Below are 17,456 nucleotides of genomic sequence, written 5' to 3'. Positions count from 1 at the left end.
CATTATATCTCTTTTTAACTAGAATGAAATGAGAAGGAAAATATTGTCTTGATGACGTGAGTTCTCTGCTACTTTTGACAGACTATAAGTATAGTCCATTCAGTATAACAGTGAACTCACATCATCTAAATTTATGACGTCGAAACGCCGCAATGTTGCCACACCAATTTGGAGCCTTAGTTCATTTTGGCTTTGACGTATAACAAAATGTTAAGTAAAATTATGAAACTATTTGATAATATTATAAAATAATATTATCAAATATAATTTATTTTAAAGTTCTAGTACATCTAATACATATATAATTTTGTTCCTGTTCTAAGTAACTAATTAGAGCCTCTGTTTCTGACTATCTATCCGTTATGGTTTCAGCATTTTCAATTAGAATAGTGTTAAGCAACGATTTGAAGTTCATCAAAACAAGCTAAACTCCAAAACAATGATTCCGTGTTTATAACAGGTAATTATTATCACTAATGTTTAATGTTATTAAAGGCACCTCATTACACTACATAAGATCAAATGCTTTAATTCTCTTGGATCTATGTTCTGTTCTGATTAGAATTATATTAATTGGACATTGATATGAGAACATTTCTGCTCATATAGAGGTATCCAAAGGTCTCGGTGAAGTAATCAGTCTTGTAGTTTCTGAATGCACCTACAATACTTATCAGGATTTTGTTCTGGAAAACTTGTATTGTATTTATATTAGTTTTAATGGAACATCCCCATAATTGAATTCCGTATGTCCATATAGGTTTCAGAACTACTAGTAATAACAATTTATTTAATACAATAAGTTTCTGCTAATATATTATATATAGTTCGGGTATAAAATTTAGATAATTAAAAGACCTAACTAAATTTAAAATATAAATAAAAATATCATATATTCTAGATGTAACAACACCAACAAAATTACCTGGATATGGTAATTTTCAAACCTCACATAATGACAGAGAATGTAAAATATAACTAGATATCCAGCACTGTTTGATAGGGTATATTAAATGTGTATATGTTAGTATAATTTTTCCTAAGTATTATGATGTCATACGTGTGTCATCATATTATTAGAATATGTTAGGAGTGGATACTGATACTGTTACGAACAATATTGTACATGTTTGGAAAAATCCAAGCAAACAAAATATATTTAGAGCACATTGACCTGCACTTCTATGTAGTCTATGAATATATTGTCATACTGCGAAAACTCCTATGACTTTCTATTCTCAATAGTTTCAGCTTGAACCTTCTATGAATACAAACACTTTAACATTACTAAGATTAGCACTGTTTGCAAGTGATTAAATGTTACAAACACTTTAATCCATTAAAACCATACATTTTTAAAATATAAAATGTACAGTAAATATAAATAAATTTTAAATTAAACTAAAATCAACAAACAATAAAATGTATAAATCCTTAATAACATCAGTTAATTTGTTAATTATATTTACATTAATCACTCGCATATTGCTAAAATTTACAAGCTGCAAAAGATTAATATCACATTACTATTAATCAAGTAATATAGATCATATTTCTAAATCTAAAAGTTTCGTAATCGCCACCCAACAATCGATGAACTACATGAAAAAACAGTCGATAATATAATAACTGAGAAAATCAGACTCAATAACTGCCAGAGGATAGTCTCAGCTTGATCTAAACTTGGATTTATAAGCCTCTAGTAAATCCTATTTGGACGTATAAGGTTGTAATAATACAACAAAACGACTAGTAATCCAATAATCAAAGTTATCAAAGATTTTGTAGTAAAACATCAAAGAATGTTATAACTACCGGAAATAAAAGTACTGGACAACGCAAGTGAAACAAACAAACTTGAATAAATTGTATAAGTGTTACCATGAACTATAGCTAGAGTTAGTCTAATTTAATTTTAGTTTTATTTATTTATCCCACACTCGGCTTGCTGGTCTATTGATCGATTGAGAAAAGTAGTAATACATTAAATTAAAATTAAGATTGTACTAAGTGTATCTAATAAAAAATGCAATAAAAATATACAGTAATTATATGATCCAAATAAAACTAATCTATATTGATTATCATCATCTAAATTATATATAGTTGCGGTTTTTATGTTTGCCATGTCCTTGATAATACAGTTGGATTTTATTAAAAGAAAGAACTCTATTATTAATATATCTTAAGAAATTCAGATAATCGTCTTGCATATGTTCCTCGTTTCTTATTCATAATTTTTACTGTTGAATCTTTAAATAGAATAAATAATTTAAGCGAAACTGTTGCAAAATTTCCTAATAAGACCTGTCTCCAAACTACCTTATCAAATAATTCGTAGAACTGTATCGATGAGTATACATATCCTGGCATTAGTTGTTTTTCTTAAAATTTCATTAGAACATATCTAAAACACACGTTCAATGTAAGGTTAAAACAACGTTTCGGTTTTAGCTATATTTTAATTATTTACAGAGTCAATAATCAATTCCTTGTACATTTTTAATTATATTTACGTATTAATTGAATTTGTTAGTTTAAATATTATTTAAAAGGTATTAGATTCTTTCTATTATAAATGTATTAGTAATCATTTATATCAGGCGTATCAGACAATCATCACGACAGTAATCAACAATCGCAAAAATATTTTATTTATCTAATGATATCGAATTAAGAGATTTATAAAAATGTACTTATTTTCATTTCTTTCTTTTAATACTTTAAAGTCTTCTTTTTACCAACAAGGGTTTATTTCGACTGGATCAACAGCTTCACATGGGCTCCGAACCACGGTCCACCATTAAGCTTACTGACTGGCGAGTGACCAACTTAGAAATCATCCCAGAAGACATCTGATTTTACTCAGCCTGTTACTGACGTGACTGGGATCCTTTTCCTTGTCAGATTTTGCACTCTTGCCTAAGAAAATTACAAACATAAATTTACCACCATGTCCCAGCAGGATACGAACCCGCGACTATCGCAGCAGTAGGAGGACCGTCCTGTTGCCTTTACCACGGCACCAACCAAGTCGGCTATTTTAATTTCTAAGTAAATACTAATAATTTATTTGGTAAAATTATTTGGAATAGATAAAATAATATGAAAACCATGAAACCATAGTATCATAATCTTGTTGCATGTTGATAACATTGTTTCCGCGCCAGTTTTCATGCAAAGCCTTGTGTAGTCCTTCCATAAATCAGCCATTGCAGGTCATAGATGACATTGAACATACCGCCAAATGCACTTTGTTAAAATGTAAAATTCGTTCTAAACTCTATAAAATTCGATTTGTGTTGATATCAGTCGACCCTTTTGCCAAATGTTTACGAAATTCTTAAAAACGTTAGTGATTAAAATTAGAGGTTACAAACCGGCAAAACATGTTAGCCAATAATTCATGTATGATTAGTCAATTTGGCAACATTGCGACGTAATGGTGTCATATATTTTAATGTCGTGAAGATGATCAAGCGTATTAAACCCGAGCTTTTGGGTCGATTTGTGACAATGCGTGGGAAAACGCAACAGTCGGCTGGCAAGGTTATGGAATCTGTATTTTGGGATGCCCATGGAATAATTTTCATTGACTACCATTCATTGAAAAATGAAGTACCATCAACAGCGACTATTACATAGCGTAAATAGACCGTTTGAAGGACGAAATCGCCGAAAAACGGCCGCATTTGAAGAAAAAGGAAATGCTGCTTCAGCAAGCGTGAAGTCAATGAAGACGATGGCAAACATCCATGAATTGGGCTTAGAATTGCTTTAGCGTATCTAGCGTATTCTCTAGGTCTTGCCCCTAGCGACTATTTCCTGTTCTCAGATCTCAAAAGAATGCTCGCTGGGAAGAAATTTTCCTGGACCTACCACAAGCTTTTTTTGGGTATGGTATTTGAGATTAATATATAAAGTCAGGCAAATTGCTACCACGGAATTACTGCCGACTGCTGGAATCAAAAATTTTCAAAAGAATCATATATTTAGAGTCCTGCATGAATAGACTTTTGCAACACTTAAACCTATTTCGGCTGGAGTTTCACAGAGTAATGTCTTGGAACCATTCATGTATCTGCTCTAACATATACCGCTGATATCCCAACAACAAAAGAAACAGTACTTGGAAAATTTGCTAACGACACAGTATCTTAGCAAAAGATGAACCTCTATCTAAAACTGTAGAAAAAGTACAAGTAGCAGTTCACAAGATCTATAAATGGACTAGAGACTAGAAAATACTGCTTAATAGCTCCAAATCTGTCCATATTAATATTGCGTTGCTTCGAAATAACAGCAGCCTTATTATATCACTCGACGGATGCCCGATTCCTCAAGTAAAATCCGCTAAATACCTTGAAGTACATCTCAATAGTAGGTTAAATTGAAAACATTATGCTAGACAAAAAGCAGAGCGGATTAGACTCAAAGTCAAGCAGTACTCGATAAAAGATACTTTCAACTGGACATAAAATCAAAGAGATTGGTTTATCAGTCAGTGTCGCAATATAAAGAACGAAAGTAAGGCCATATATATATATATATATATATATATGTATATATATATATATATATATATATATATATATATATATATATATGTATATATATATATATATATATATATATATATGTATATATATATATATATATATATATATATATATATATATATATATATATATATATCCAGCATTATTAGAAAATCGTAAATTAGATAAACTTGTGAGTCAATGTATTTCACAGTCTATATTTAAAGTACTTTAATGTTAATCTTAATAATAACATTAATCATGCACTTGATACGTAGTCTAAAATTAAGGACAATAGTACTCAAATATATATTTAAATTGAACAAAAGAATTAAATGTTATAACACTAGTATATAAAATAAAATTACAGAAAAAAATATAATATAATATTTAAGTTGAATTCTCAAAATTTTATTATCTAATCACAATATTTGAACTCTCAGTTATATGTCAAATACCTGTTAGATAAGTGTTACAAGACAATTAAAGTATAAACATGTTTTTAATATATTAAAAATTCATGTATGTTGCCGATAATTCCGACAATCAATCTTAGTTGTTTATTAACCTTGGTGTAGTTGTTTTATTAAAAATGGATACAAAACATAATCATTGAACATTATATCAAGAGCTCGAAAATTGTAAAACAAAGGTATCATCAAAAATACGGAGAACGTCATCATCATTCTTAAAATGCCCATTGAGAATCTTACATTACTTAACTTCTAAACAGCAAACTAACTACGATAAAACCGAGGCGGAATATTATCAATTTGGCATACCTAAAACTTAGAAATCACCTATATGTATTGCAATTATGTATATGTATGTATGCAAGGACATTATATTTTCATCATTAAATCTAGTTCCAACGTTCAGAAGGTTGTCTCTAAATTTTTGTAAGCACCTAGCACTTCATCTAAAATCTTCAAAAATTTAGTAAGAAACTAGTTACAGCATTAGGTATATTAGAAATATATTAAGACTAACATAGTTCATCACTTTAAAATTTATTTGCGGTGACTCTTGGAAAGAAAATTTAAAAAATTATATCTGTAGGCCTAGGGATGATCCAAGAAAATCACAAGTTCGCATAAATATTAAGTATCACTTAAAACATTATAGATTAAAGTTTAAATTCAAAAAAGAAGTATCGAAACATATCTATAGTATATTCAAAGTTTTTTTGTAGATACGTCATCCAGAGGTTTAATGTATTGCCTGCCGCAATTTGTCAATTCGTTTCAGAATCAGACAATATTTTCCTTCTCATTTTATTCTAGTTAAAAATAGACACATGCCATCTGGTTAGAACATAAAATTCTTAAAAGCAACAGTGATAAGAGGTTATAACTCTAACCGATAAACTATTGTGGCTTTATAATTAACTGTAGTTTTTAGATGTACTATAATGTTAAAATAAATTATATTTGATAATATTTGTATTCAATTATATTATTTAGATTAAAATTTTGTTGCATATGAAAGACCAACTGAACTAAAACTCAGAGTTGATACGGCAACATTGCGACGTTTTGACGCAGCAAATTTGGATGACGTATATATAAAATAACTTTGAATAGACTATATAATCATTCCAATAAAATAAGGAAAGTACGTCATCAAAATTTATAATGTCAAAACATCGCAATACTGCCATAATAGCTTAGAATTTTGTAGAAACCTATAACTATTATCACTAATATTTTGAAGAATTTAGTAGATATTTGAGAGCAGGGTCCACTAGTACCAAACAGAACTTTATAGACTGATTCGATTACATGTTCCAACGAATCACAAAATATTCTGTCTTTTTCTAGCTAGAGTTAAAATGAGAAACAAAAATTCGCCCCGAGTTCGAAACAATGTTTACATTTTTACAAACTGCATTTCGCAGTATATTCGACGCCATCTATGATTCGCATTGAAAGTACTAAAGTAACTTGTGAATACTGTTTCATAAATATAACAGTTTATTTACCGGATATAATAATATAAAACTAATTTAATCGTAGATCAATCACCAAGATCGTAGAATTTGTGTTCACTAAGCTTTCGTAAAAGGTTTCTGAAACCACAGATTAATTTCAATAAGCTGCAATCGACCGATGCCCTTAAAGTTAACATAATCTAATATATCGCTGAAATTCAGTCTAATATACGCGGTAAAATTATTAAACATTGACCAAACTGGAATATGTACTAAAGTGAGAAACCACCCCAAATATTCCGTCATGATTTTATACTCCCATACATAATTGCAAACATTGTTCTTGCGAATAAAAAAACATTTCTTTAATACCTCATACATTTAATTTCAGCTTTGAACCAGCCTTTATTGAGAAACACTATATTTGTTATTAAAAATTCATATTATATGTTACTTAAAATTTCTGATACTTATTTTGTTTTATTAATACATACAAGTCGGTAGTTGAAATACATTCTCGTTCTAGGATGTGTTGTGTGGCCGGATGCACAGATAGTGAGGAAATGCATCATTGTTTTCAATTAAAAAAGTACCCGGCGATCTTTAAGAAATGAGTAGAAAACATTACAAATCCTAAACTGGTTGGGGTAAACATGAAACAGATTTATGATCGTTACCGTGTCATAGACATTTTTGTGATTGACATTTAAACTTTCCTTTAAGTACTTATGAACAACTTAGTTATAGTGAAAATAATACCACGAGCCCAGACAATGTACCAATGAAAGTGGATCAAAATCAAAATGATATAAAAGAAGTCAGTCACGTTTCTGCTCATAATTGTTACCATTCCAAGCCCACAACCAGGGTGTTCGAAGCAAGTTGCATCAACATTTGAACAAACTCCAAAAGGTAATGATAAAGTTTGTGTTAATTCAGCCAGCATCCCCCTTTTTTCTCATTTTTACCGTAAACTACTTGACTCTATAACTTCAGTTCCAGATGCTCATATAAGAGCAAACAAAGTTTTACGTTTTACCGTAGTGTAAATCTCAGGCTATTTAGCAAAACTTTAAAAAAAAATTAAGTGTTATTTTTGTACAATTATGAATAAATCAGTAGATCCACAAATTGAGACTGATTGTATAGAGGCAAGATAATATCTCGTGCCCCAGACTCCAACATAATTGTTTTTTATACTGTCAGTAGGTCTTTGAGCTATGTCTTTTATTTTATTCAGCGATTTTGCCACGTCGATAATGTAACAAAATTTTTGTCAAATGTTTCAAAAAAAGTAAATTTAAAATCTTTCAATTGTACATTTCATACTGATCTTTCGGATAAAATATTAAAAATACTAACAAGGTATGCTATATAATTTTGAGTAAAACAGGTGAACACAATATTAAGAGGGAAAGACTCAAAGTTTGCTTTTAGTATAAGAAAACAAAAAGACAGAACTCTGATAGATCCTATTAAATTGATTGCACTAAACAAATATGAAAAAGGAAAAAGACGGAAGAGATAATTTTAATTTAATGCACCGAGGTTTTTTGCTTATGGTTATATATATATATATATATATATATATATATATATATATATATATATATATATATGTGTGATATTATATATATATATAAATTTACGTTTATTGTACGTTTATGTTTACGTATATTATATTTATTTATTTTGAAATATTATATTTAAATGAATTTTATTTAACAAATTTGTTTAAGAAAAATATCGTTTTTTATTTTAATTTCGTTGGTCAATTAAACATGGCGTAAAGGCTGTCACATGCCAAGCATTACTAATGAGTCAATCAAATGTCTTCACCGTAAAATATTTTTCTTATAGGTGCCAACAATGGAGATTTAAATTGACCAATCAAATTACTTAAATGGTCCATTATGGCGCCCTCTGAATGGTTCAAGTTCAAAACTTTTCGCGCCTGTTGAGTTGCATCTCTATTACATAATGATTCACAATATATTAGATATACATATGGGGAAATATCATTGTGAGCAACTGTTAAACAACCTAACCTAACTGTTAAATTCGGTAGTTTTGATACTTTTTTACATAAAATAAAAATTTTCCATTTAGCATTATTGAATTATTCAGTGTATACAGACGGTATTAATGGAACGCGGAAATTACAGCTATCCCAAATGAAAAATTATTTCGAAAGCAGCATATTTACCAGACAGAGGACCTTCTGATTGCGGCCTATTAAGATCGATAAGCATGGCGTTGGTGGTATACCGCTTCAAAATATAAATATTTTCTAAACAGAAACCTTTTAAAAGTCAAAAAACAATCAGAACACATGCAAGCGGCTAATATAACCTATCCTCGCTTCATTCATTCCAAAAGAATATCGAAAATCCAATAAAAAAATCGCTTTTACAGATATTCATTTTTCTTCATCGAATCCATGTGTTGTCAGAAAAATAACAGAAAGTTACAAAGAAATGAAATGGTATGAAAGGTATTCAGCTGTACTTACATATCAAGATTCATCCATAAATAATTCAATAGTTACATATGTACATATATTAAACAAACATATCTCAAACTATTCAAAAAAAAATTAACCAGAACCCGTAATATCCTATACTTGATACAACATATATAGTATTGCACTATACTAGATGTTTCAATTTACTGATGAATTTGACAAAAACTCTCTTATCTAATCAATCTATTTGCGTAAAATATTGTTAATACTTAGGGGAAATGAGATTCTCTGTCGTACTTTATCTCTTTCAAAACATATAGCTTATTTTATCTTACGTATTTACAACCTAATTTCAACCAATATTTATACTATTAAATATTTTATATTTACCATATATCATAAACATATGAAACATTGTGATAACAGGCGACACCGTGGTAAATGAAATTTTAGTGACAAGTGATGGGTTAAAGTTTGCTCCAACCATCACTTTCAAAGAATTCTATTTATTATTTCGATTACGACGCCCTTTTTTTCAACACCAATAATGCATAAAAGTATATAAAAAGAGTGATTAAGCTCCAAAGAGAATGCGAAATCGTTTAGCGTGCAACGCTGTTGCATTTGCCTAACAGCCCGGACTTGTCTCCGCGAGACTGTTTATTATTCTCCTGTATCTGTATATAGTTCATCAAAAATATCAGTCAACTCACGTTTGCAAGAAAAATATGCACACGTAGAAACAGAAGAAAGTAAGAAGAAAATACCAAAGTGATTTCACAAGAAAACGTGAGAATGACACAGCAACGAAGGAAATAAGAAATAAACACAAAAAGTAAATAAAGAGTAAAGACGCTCTTCATTGAAAACAAAAGTATATTATTTGATAACACTGCATAACAAAACATGCCTAGAACTATAGTTCATAAGTGGTGTGGAAAAGAATTCAATGTAATCAATTCAATGTCAAGTGAAAACAATGAGACGTTGTGATGTCACAATATTTGATGACGTGAGTTAACTGTTATTTGGGACAGACAGTGTAGCTTTATGAAAATATACACACAAGATGATTAAAAAATGAGTTACAAACATGTATAACTCCTTAAGAAAATTAACTAATGTTCAAGGAATTATTTACCTGGGTCCAAAGTATTAACAACAATAAAACAAATATATAAAGAGTAAAACTCAGGTCAGGTCTGGCCAAGACATTGAAAACTGAGGAATTAACATCATGCCTAATACAGCTGTAAAAACAAAAAGTTTGTTAAAGTTTTTCTAAGTTAAAAGTTTGTTTCTATCCAATAAAGATAAAAAGTTTCTTAATAGTTTTTTATTAATATTTTATTTTAGAGCAAGAAGTTCTGAAGAGTAATACTACAATTCGCTCTCCGCTACTTTTTTTTATCATTTTACCGACCCTATATGAATTCCGCTTCATACAATAGAAATATTCGGTAAAAGTTACCATGAAAGAATTTCTATGTGGTATTTTGCAGTTTAACTTGAATTATTAATTGGTATATACAGCAGCAATACATTAACAATTGTTAGTTACCAGAATCTTGGTCAATTTGGACCCAACAATCTTTAAATTCAACGTAATCTCTTTACAATTAAGATCGGACTTTTACTTCTTGAAGCTTATTGGAAACAAATCCGAATATTTAAATAATTTTCAACCTTGTGATGAAGAAAACATAAGCGACAACGAAAATTTGAAGTGCGAAATTTCTTCTGACAAAAAATAATTAGGAGGATATTTAATAATAAAGTACTATATATTATAGAGATGAAAACCGATGCAAATAGTTTACAAACCCATCCAGTAACTCCAAAGTTGGAAGTTACAACATTATAACTCATCTATCTGGTATTACAAGTCCAGCTTACTAAGAACTATGTATGTAATCGAGTCATGATAGTTATTCATTAGTTGTCATGATATTAAATGAAAATGAACCATCAACCAAAATAATAAACGAATATTTTAAAAAGTGCAAAAAAATTAAAAGCATCCTACATAATCCCTTTAAACTGAATCAGGAAAACGAGAGATGGTATTTATGTGGTCCCGAAACTTAAACAAACAATCGCAAATGTTCGATAGATCCTTTAAATACATCTGTAAACGATACGTAGAAAGAAAACTGTTCCATATATAGTAACTTAAGACTGATAATAATTTTAGATATAAATGTAATTTTCTTTGTTTTAATAGATCTCAAACATAAAAAAGATCATAAAAACTTTAATGTTTTTAGGGGAAGATACGTAAAACCCTTTTTATAATTTTAAGTTATTTATTATATAGCATGCCAAAGTTAGGTACCCTATCTATGAAGAGGCCTTAAAAATAAAAATGAAAAATATTTACTTTCAATTATATTTTCGCTAATAAAACTTGATTTATATTTTGTACATAAACCTATAAATTAATTTTAAAGGATATACAACAGGTGGTGTCACTGTGTATTAAATCGCATTGGGTTCACGTTGAACCGCACTGACACTTTTCAGTACTGGCCATTTCGTCGAAGTGTAAACAAAAAATGTTTTCAGTGCATTTTTTTTTCATCGAGTGCTGAAAATTTTGCCTCCCTTTTTAAAGAAGACGGGAGAACCTAGAGGCCTAAAATTTGGCACAGTTAAAGCTTATAAAAAAAAAAGAATTTGTAGGCCTAAAATATGTGTATAATATGAATAAATAAAATCCAATAAAACGAAATTCGCCCAAATCAAGCAACCAGGAATAGCCGTCAGATCGGTGATACAAAATATATAAACAAATAGTTTTTAAACATATCGAAGAAACATGAATAATTTAATAAATTGTAGTCGAATTTGGACCTTTTTTTTGGCCTGGAACCGGGTAGGGGAATCCTGTTACGGATACCTGGTCGGGAAGACCGGCAAGAATAAGCCCAACTCGCTTATGTGGTTATGTGGAGACGGAGGGTGCCCGTAACCGGTAACATCGTTAAGAGGCACAAGAGCCAGGCAAGGACGTGGCGTCGTTATCACACTACGCAGCTTGCGGTACATGAGTTAATCGCTCGCCGGAGAAGGTCGAGACAATTAGGAGTTAGAGCACGACGGGGTAGTGTCGGCTGTGATAGAATAAGGCTACGAAGAGCCGAATGAGTTATTGGCCTAAAATATCGGCCAGCTCGGTAATACATCTATTGTCCGAGAGACGAAGAGTGGAGAAATATCTCGAGTAAACCTCGGATATAAAATCGTGAACTTGGGGGACGTCTGTTTCTCTATGAATTTGATTGTTCCTGACGATCCATGGGGCATTGATAATTCTCCTGAGAATTTTGTTTTGAAACACTTGGAGACGTTCCATCTGACAACTTAGTAGGCTGATAGGTCTGTAGTCAGAAGGTGATGACTTAGCGAATTTGGACCGCAAGGCGATCGGTAGTAATGACTTAAGACTGACGATGAAGAAACTTTAATTTTGTTAACAAGAAGATGCGTAAAATCCTGTTATAGATTTTTTTTTAATTATAGCCGGCTTGGTGGCGCAGTGGTAAAGGCAATAGGACGGTCCTCCTACCGTAGCGATAGCCTCGGGTTCGAATCCTTCAGGGGCGTAGTCGTAAATTAATGTTTGTGGTTGTTTAATATTTGTGATTGTCCTAGGCAAGAATGTAAAATCCGACAAAGAAAATGATCCCAGTCACGCCAGTAACCAGGCTGGGTAAGACCGGATGTCTTCTGGGATCATTTCTAAAGTTGGTCACTCGTCAGTCGGTAGGCAGTCCAGATAAACCACTAGTTGATAAAAAGAGACTTTAAAATATATATGAAAACAATTATTTTAAGTTTTGTTAAAACATATAAAGTTAAGTATTACCCTGCATATAGTGATCTAATAATTAAAATTGTAAAATGTTATCATTTAGTTATGTTTTCTTTGATAAACATTGATTTATATTTTATATAAAACATAAACTTAATATTAACTGGCTACCACGAGGGTCACTATTTATATTTCGGGAAATGGCAACACTGTTGACCATCTGACGGTTTCATCGTAAAGTTTGACATTTTTGACGATATACGTACTCAGAACATTTTGTCGTACGGACACTATTTGTTTATTTTATATTTAGTAGGAAGTTTCGTCTCGACAAAAAATGAAACTAAATCGTGAACATTTTCGTGCGATGATTTTTTACGAATTTTTACGTGGATTATCACAACAAGAGTGCATCAATCAACTTAATATGACTTTTGGTGATGAAGATTTACCAAAACCACCGTGTATCGCTGATTTAGTGAATTCAATCGTGGCCGTAGTTCACTGTCCTACGAGTTTCGTGAAGGTTGTCAAAAATCACCTGTTGTACCAGAAAACATCCATGCTGTGTGCGAAATGATTAACCAAGATCGTCATGTCACCTATTGTGAGATTGAGGCTTCCCTAAGCATTAGTTCCACCAGCATATATTTTTTGCATGGACACTTAGCTGTGCGAAAGTTATGTTCGCGTTGGATCCCACACAATTTGACAATCGCTCAAAAAAGGCGATTGGTGCAAAGAAATGCTTAAGAAATTCAATCGCGGTGCTTCGAAAGACGTTTATAAAATCGTGACAGGTGACCAATCATGGATATATTCGTATGAGCCCGAAAGTAAGCAGCTGTCGACTGTATAGGTGTTGATACCAAGATGAACCAAATCCAACAAAAGTTGCTCATACAGAAAGAATTTCAAAGAAAATGGTGACCTGCTTCTTCGGGAAGACTGGTCATATTGCAATAGTACCTCTAGAAGATCGTAGAATAGTATATTCTGATTGGTACACAACCATTTGTTTGCCAAAAGTCTTTGGTGTAATAAGGAAAACAAACAAGAAACGCCGGTTGTCCTTCATCATGACAATGCAAGCTCTGAAACAAGGGACTATTTGAGCACTCAAAACATCGAATTGATGGGTCATCCACCATACAGCCCTGATTTGGCACCATTTTTGTTCCCATCCGTTAAAAATAAACTGCATGGTCAACGATTTTCATCGCCCGAAGAAGCTATTGAAGCGTTCAAAAATCATGTTTTGAAGATACCTCATTCGGAATGTCTTTTTTTTTTCTATTCCCGAAATATAAATAGTGACCCTCGTATAATAAAATAATAGAACTTGATACTTAAAAATATTAATCCACTTATATATTAATTTTATCTTATTGGAAAATATGTATCTTAGGTTTTTAATTGACGCTATCTTTATAATTAAATACACAAAAGCGAAAATTAACTCATTAATTTAAAGTTTGCACACAGACACACATGTGTACCAAAACTATACTTACCGCCCGACAACTGTCTGCATTCTTTGCGCGGATCAGAAAATCACCGACTAGGTCGGCGAGCGTTTTTCGTTTGTTTCGCCGGCACAGCTATCGCGATGAATTATTAAACAATGAAACATTTACTACGGCATAATGGCCGATTGTAGTAAATGGATTTTCCGATATGAATGTTTTAAATGGCATTCCAAAATTTGCGCCTTAATGAAATAGAAAAGCGATCAGCTATAGGACGCGTCACCGTCATAAATATTTCAGTAAACCGAATCGGAATCGATATTAATTGTTATGAAATTCGAAAAATGGGTTAAGGTAATATACAAAACATATTATTTTAATATATAAGGTAAATAAGTTACGGAACAAGTTAAACATGAATCTTTTCTATGTGGTTTGTTTGGTTTAATGTAGGATTTTCGGGAAATCAGTTTTATTGCGTAAATACTAAAAAATATCCGGTCCAATTCAAAATTTATTAATTTTTAAATATCGAAAACAATGGTGATATAATATTTTTACAGTTTAATTACTAATTACTATACAGACAAAATAATTTAATTCCGTTCCAGCAGATATGCTACTGGAGTTCGAACGCTTGCAATTTTTTATGATTTTCATTCGTATACAAAATTTACTTATATAACATTCACTTCTCGTAGAAGAATATACCCACTAGTGAATATCAATAATTGTCAACTTCTGCAAGCCGAGGATGCTAAATATCTTGGTATGCAATTGGGCTGACGCCTAATCTAAAAGAAGCACATACCAGAAGAACTATTCAAAATAATATTCTATACAGGAGATCATTTAATAAAGTGATTTACATGTCATGTATAGTCCATTCAAAATAATAGTGAACTTACATCATCAAGATGTTTAAAGTATTGCCTACCTGCCTCAATTTGTAAATTTATTTTAGAATCAGAAAATTTTTTGTTTATCATTTTATTCTAGTTAAAAAGAGACACAACGCTGACTGATACGTTCGAACATGTAACCGAATCAGCCTGCAAAAGTAGTTCGGTTAGAGGTCCTCTTTGCCAAGAAAGTTCATTAGACAGGTAAACAGCGTTGTTGTTATATGGAATGATAGTATTATTTAATGTTATTGGTGCTTCTACGGTCTCATTGTAGGTGAAATGCACATTCACAGATTTACTTTCATTAATATTTATTTTCCAAGCTTATGTCTAATTATTTATATTGACATTTGCCTGTTGTAATTTTCGTGTGGCTTCTTCACTATTGTCTCCGACAGCTATAATCGCAGTATCATCAGCAAATGTAGCCTTCATAATATTATCCATTTGTGGTATATCAAGTTTAGACTAGATAAAGCATTGGCCCCAGTCCACTTCCTTGTGATACACCTGCTTTAACTACTTTTATTGTAAAGTAAACTTCTTCTTGTTTAACTTTAAACATTCTGGCCGTAATGTACGATCTTAGTAGTTCGGTACGTTGTGTTGGTAACATTTTCTATAGTTTATGAACAAGGCCTTCATGTCAAACCCTATCGAAGGCTTGTGCTACATCTAAGAATATAGCTGAGTATACTTTTGTAGGCTTTTTCAATAACATCTGTTATTCTGTGGACCTGGTCAATTGTTGAGTGCTTGTTAATAAACCCAAACTGGTGTGTTGGTATTAGGTTTTTTCTCTCTATGATCGGTTTTATTCTTTTCAACAGGAGTTTTTCAAAAACCTTAGATATTACTGGCAGCATTGATATAGGTCTACAGGCTTTTATTTCGTTTGGTGACTTTTCAGGTTTTAGGATCATTATAATTTCTGCCATCTTCCAAATGTCTGGGACATGTTTTAATCTAAATGCTGTATTGATCAAGTTGGTGAGTTTTATAATTGCCTTTCTTGGTAGTTTTTGCAGTAATTCTCCTGTTATTAAATCATATCCTGGTGGTTTCCTGGGATTAATGTCAGTTTTAATAAATTTGGTTAACTCTTTCGACGTGACTAATTCAATCGTCGAATTTTCAGCTTGTATGTCCGGCAAATTATATTCAATATTAGTTTTGTTTGGTTTGAGAGTTCTTTTCTAGATATTCAGCAAATGTTTCTGCTTTTTGGTGATTGTCACGTGCCCAATTCCCACATAGATCTCTTATAGGTGGAGTGTGTAGACATGAGCGCTTTAGATATTTAGTGACTTTCCAGGATGAATAATAAGTTCCTTTATCATCTGTTAAATTTCTTAGATAGTCATTTATGGATTTGTTTTTAATTTCCAGTATTTCCCTTTTCAGTCTTTGGGTTATATTGTTTAAAGTATTTTTATTTTCAGGTGTTCTGTTTTGATGACATTTTTTTTGTAATTTTCCTTTTTCAGTTACCATTTCCTTCACTTCTTTTGGATAATTAATTCCTTTAATTGTACTCTTAATTTCTAGTGTATTATTCCAAGCAGCTTGTTGAATATTTACTACGAATTTTTCTGCTTCAATATTTAATTGTTCAGTTGTTTTGAGAAGTACATTTAATTGAATTCGTTTGTTCAATTCTTCAGCAAATCCCTCCCAGTCAGTTCTCTTTTTTGTTCACGTTGGGTTAATCACGTCTTAATTTTCTTATTATATTTTCACTCAACCTCTGAATCACTAGTGTATGATCTGAACTTAGCTCAAAATTGTCATGGCATGTTTTTTTTACTATAAAGACATCTAACAGGAATCGGACACATTGAAGAAGAAATTCACAAGTGATAGAATCGTGAACAAGTCTTAAATAGGTTGAAAATTAACAGCTTAGTTATTCACTTTAATGAGACTTTTTGAATATGAGCTTTTTGAATACGTATGAGGAGAGAAAGAATACTAAATATTTTGCAGATATGGCGAATGCATTAAGGAAATTTAAGCTATTAAACCTAGTTTTCAACAAAGATGTATCGGGGTAATAATAGAACAAACTAAGATGAAATACAGTAATATTAGTACCTAAATTACTTTACAAGTAAGAGGTAATTATGCTCTCTAAAGAAAGTAAAATATATTACTTCAAATATACAATTGTTAATTATCCACCTAAGCCTCCAGAGGATACCACTATATAAAAAAGCGCGTAATTCATAGATAGTGTTGAAAATAATTCAGTGTAAATATAATAAAACGACTCTATACTAAAAACTACTGTGGCTGTAGTTTAAGTCCTTTGATAATGTATGGATTAGATGTACTAT

At 31.2% G+C, this 17,456-nt stretch overlaps 1 protein-coding gene across 2 annotated transcripts in view; it reads right to left on the bottom strand.

Moving 5' to 3' along the window:
- Positions 1-14,334, bottom strand: part of Sira (Sid-1-related A) — a 35,027-nt gene extending 20,693 nt beyond the window's left edge. Inside the window, exon 1 of one of the 2 annotated variants that reach the window (XM_076396110.1) lies at positions 14,261-14,334. The gene's annotated coding sequence lies outside the window, so the exon portion shown is untranslated. Of the gene's footprint in view, positions 1-8,980; positions 9,122-14,260 lie in introns of those variants that run through there. The other variant, XM_076396109.1, reaches the window with a different exon arrangement.
- Between the last annotated feature and the right edge of the window lie 3,122 nt (positions 14,335-17,456).

The sequence above is a fragment of the Rhynchophorus ferrugineus genome, unplaced genomic scaffold, assembly GCF_030347505.1.
Source record: "Rhynchophorus ferrugineus isolate W39M unplaced genomic scaffold, kcgeb_rfMv2 rfM2, whole genome shotgun sequence".
NCBI classification, from domain to species: domain Eukaryota; kingdom Metazoa; phylum Arthropoda; class Insecta; order Coleoptera; family Curculionidae; genus Rhynchophorus; species Rhynchophorus ferrugineus.
This window is presented reverse-complemented; position numbering and strand designations above follow the sequence as displayed.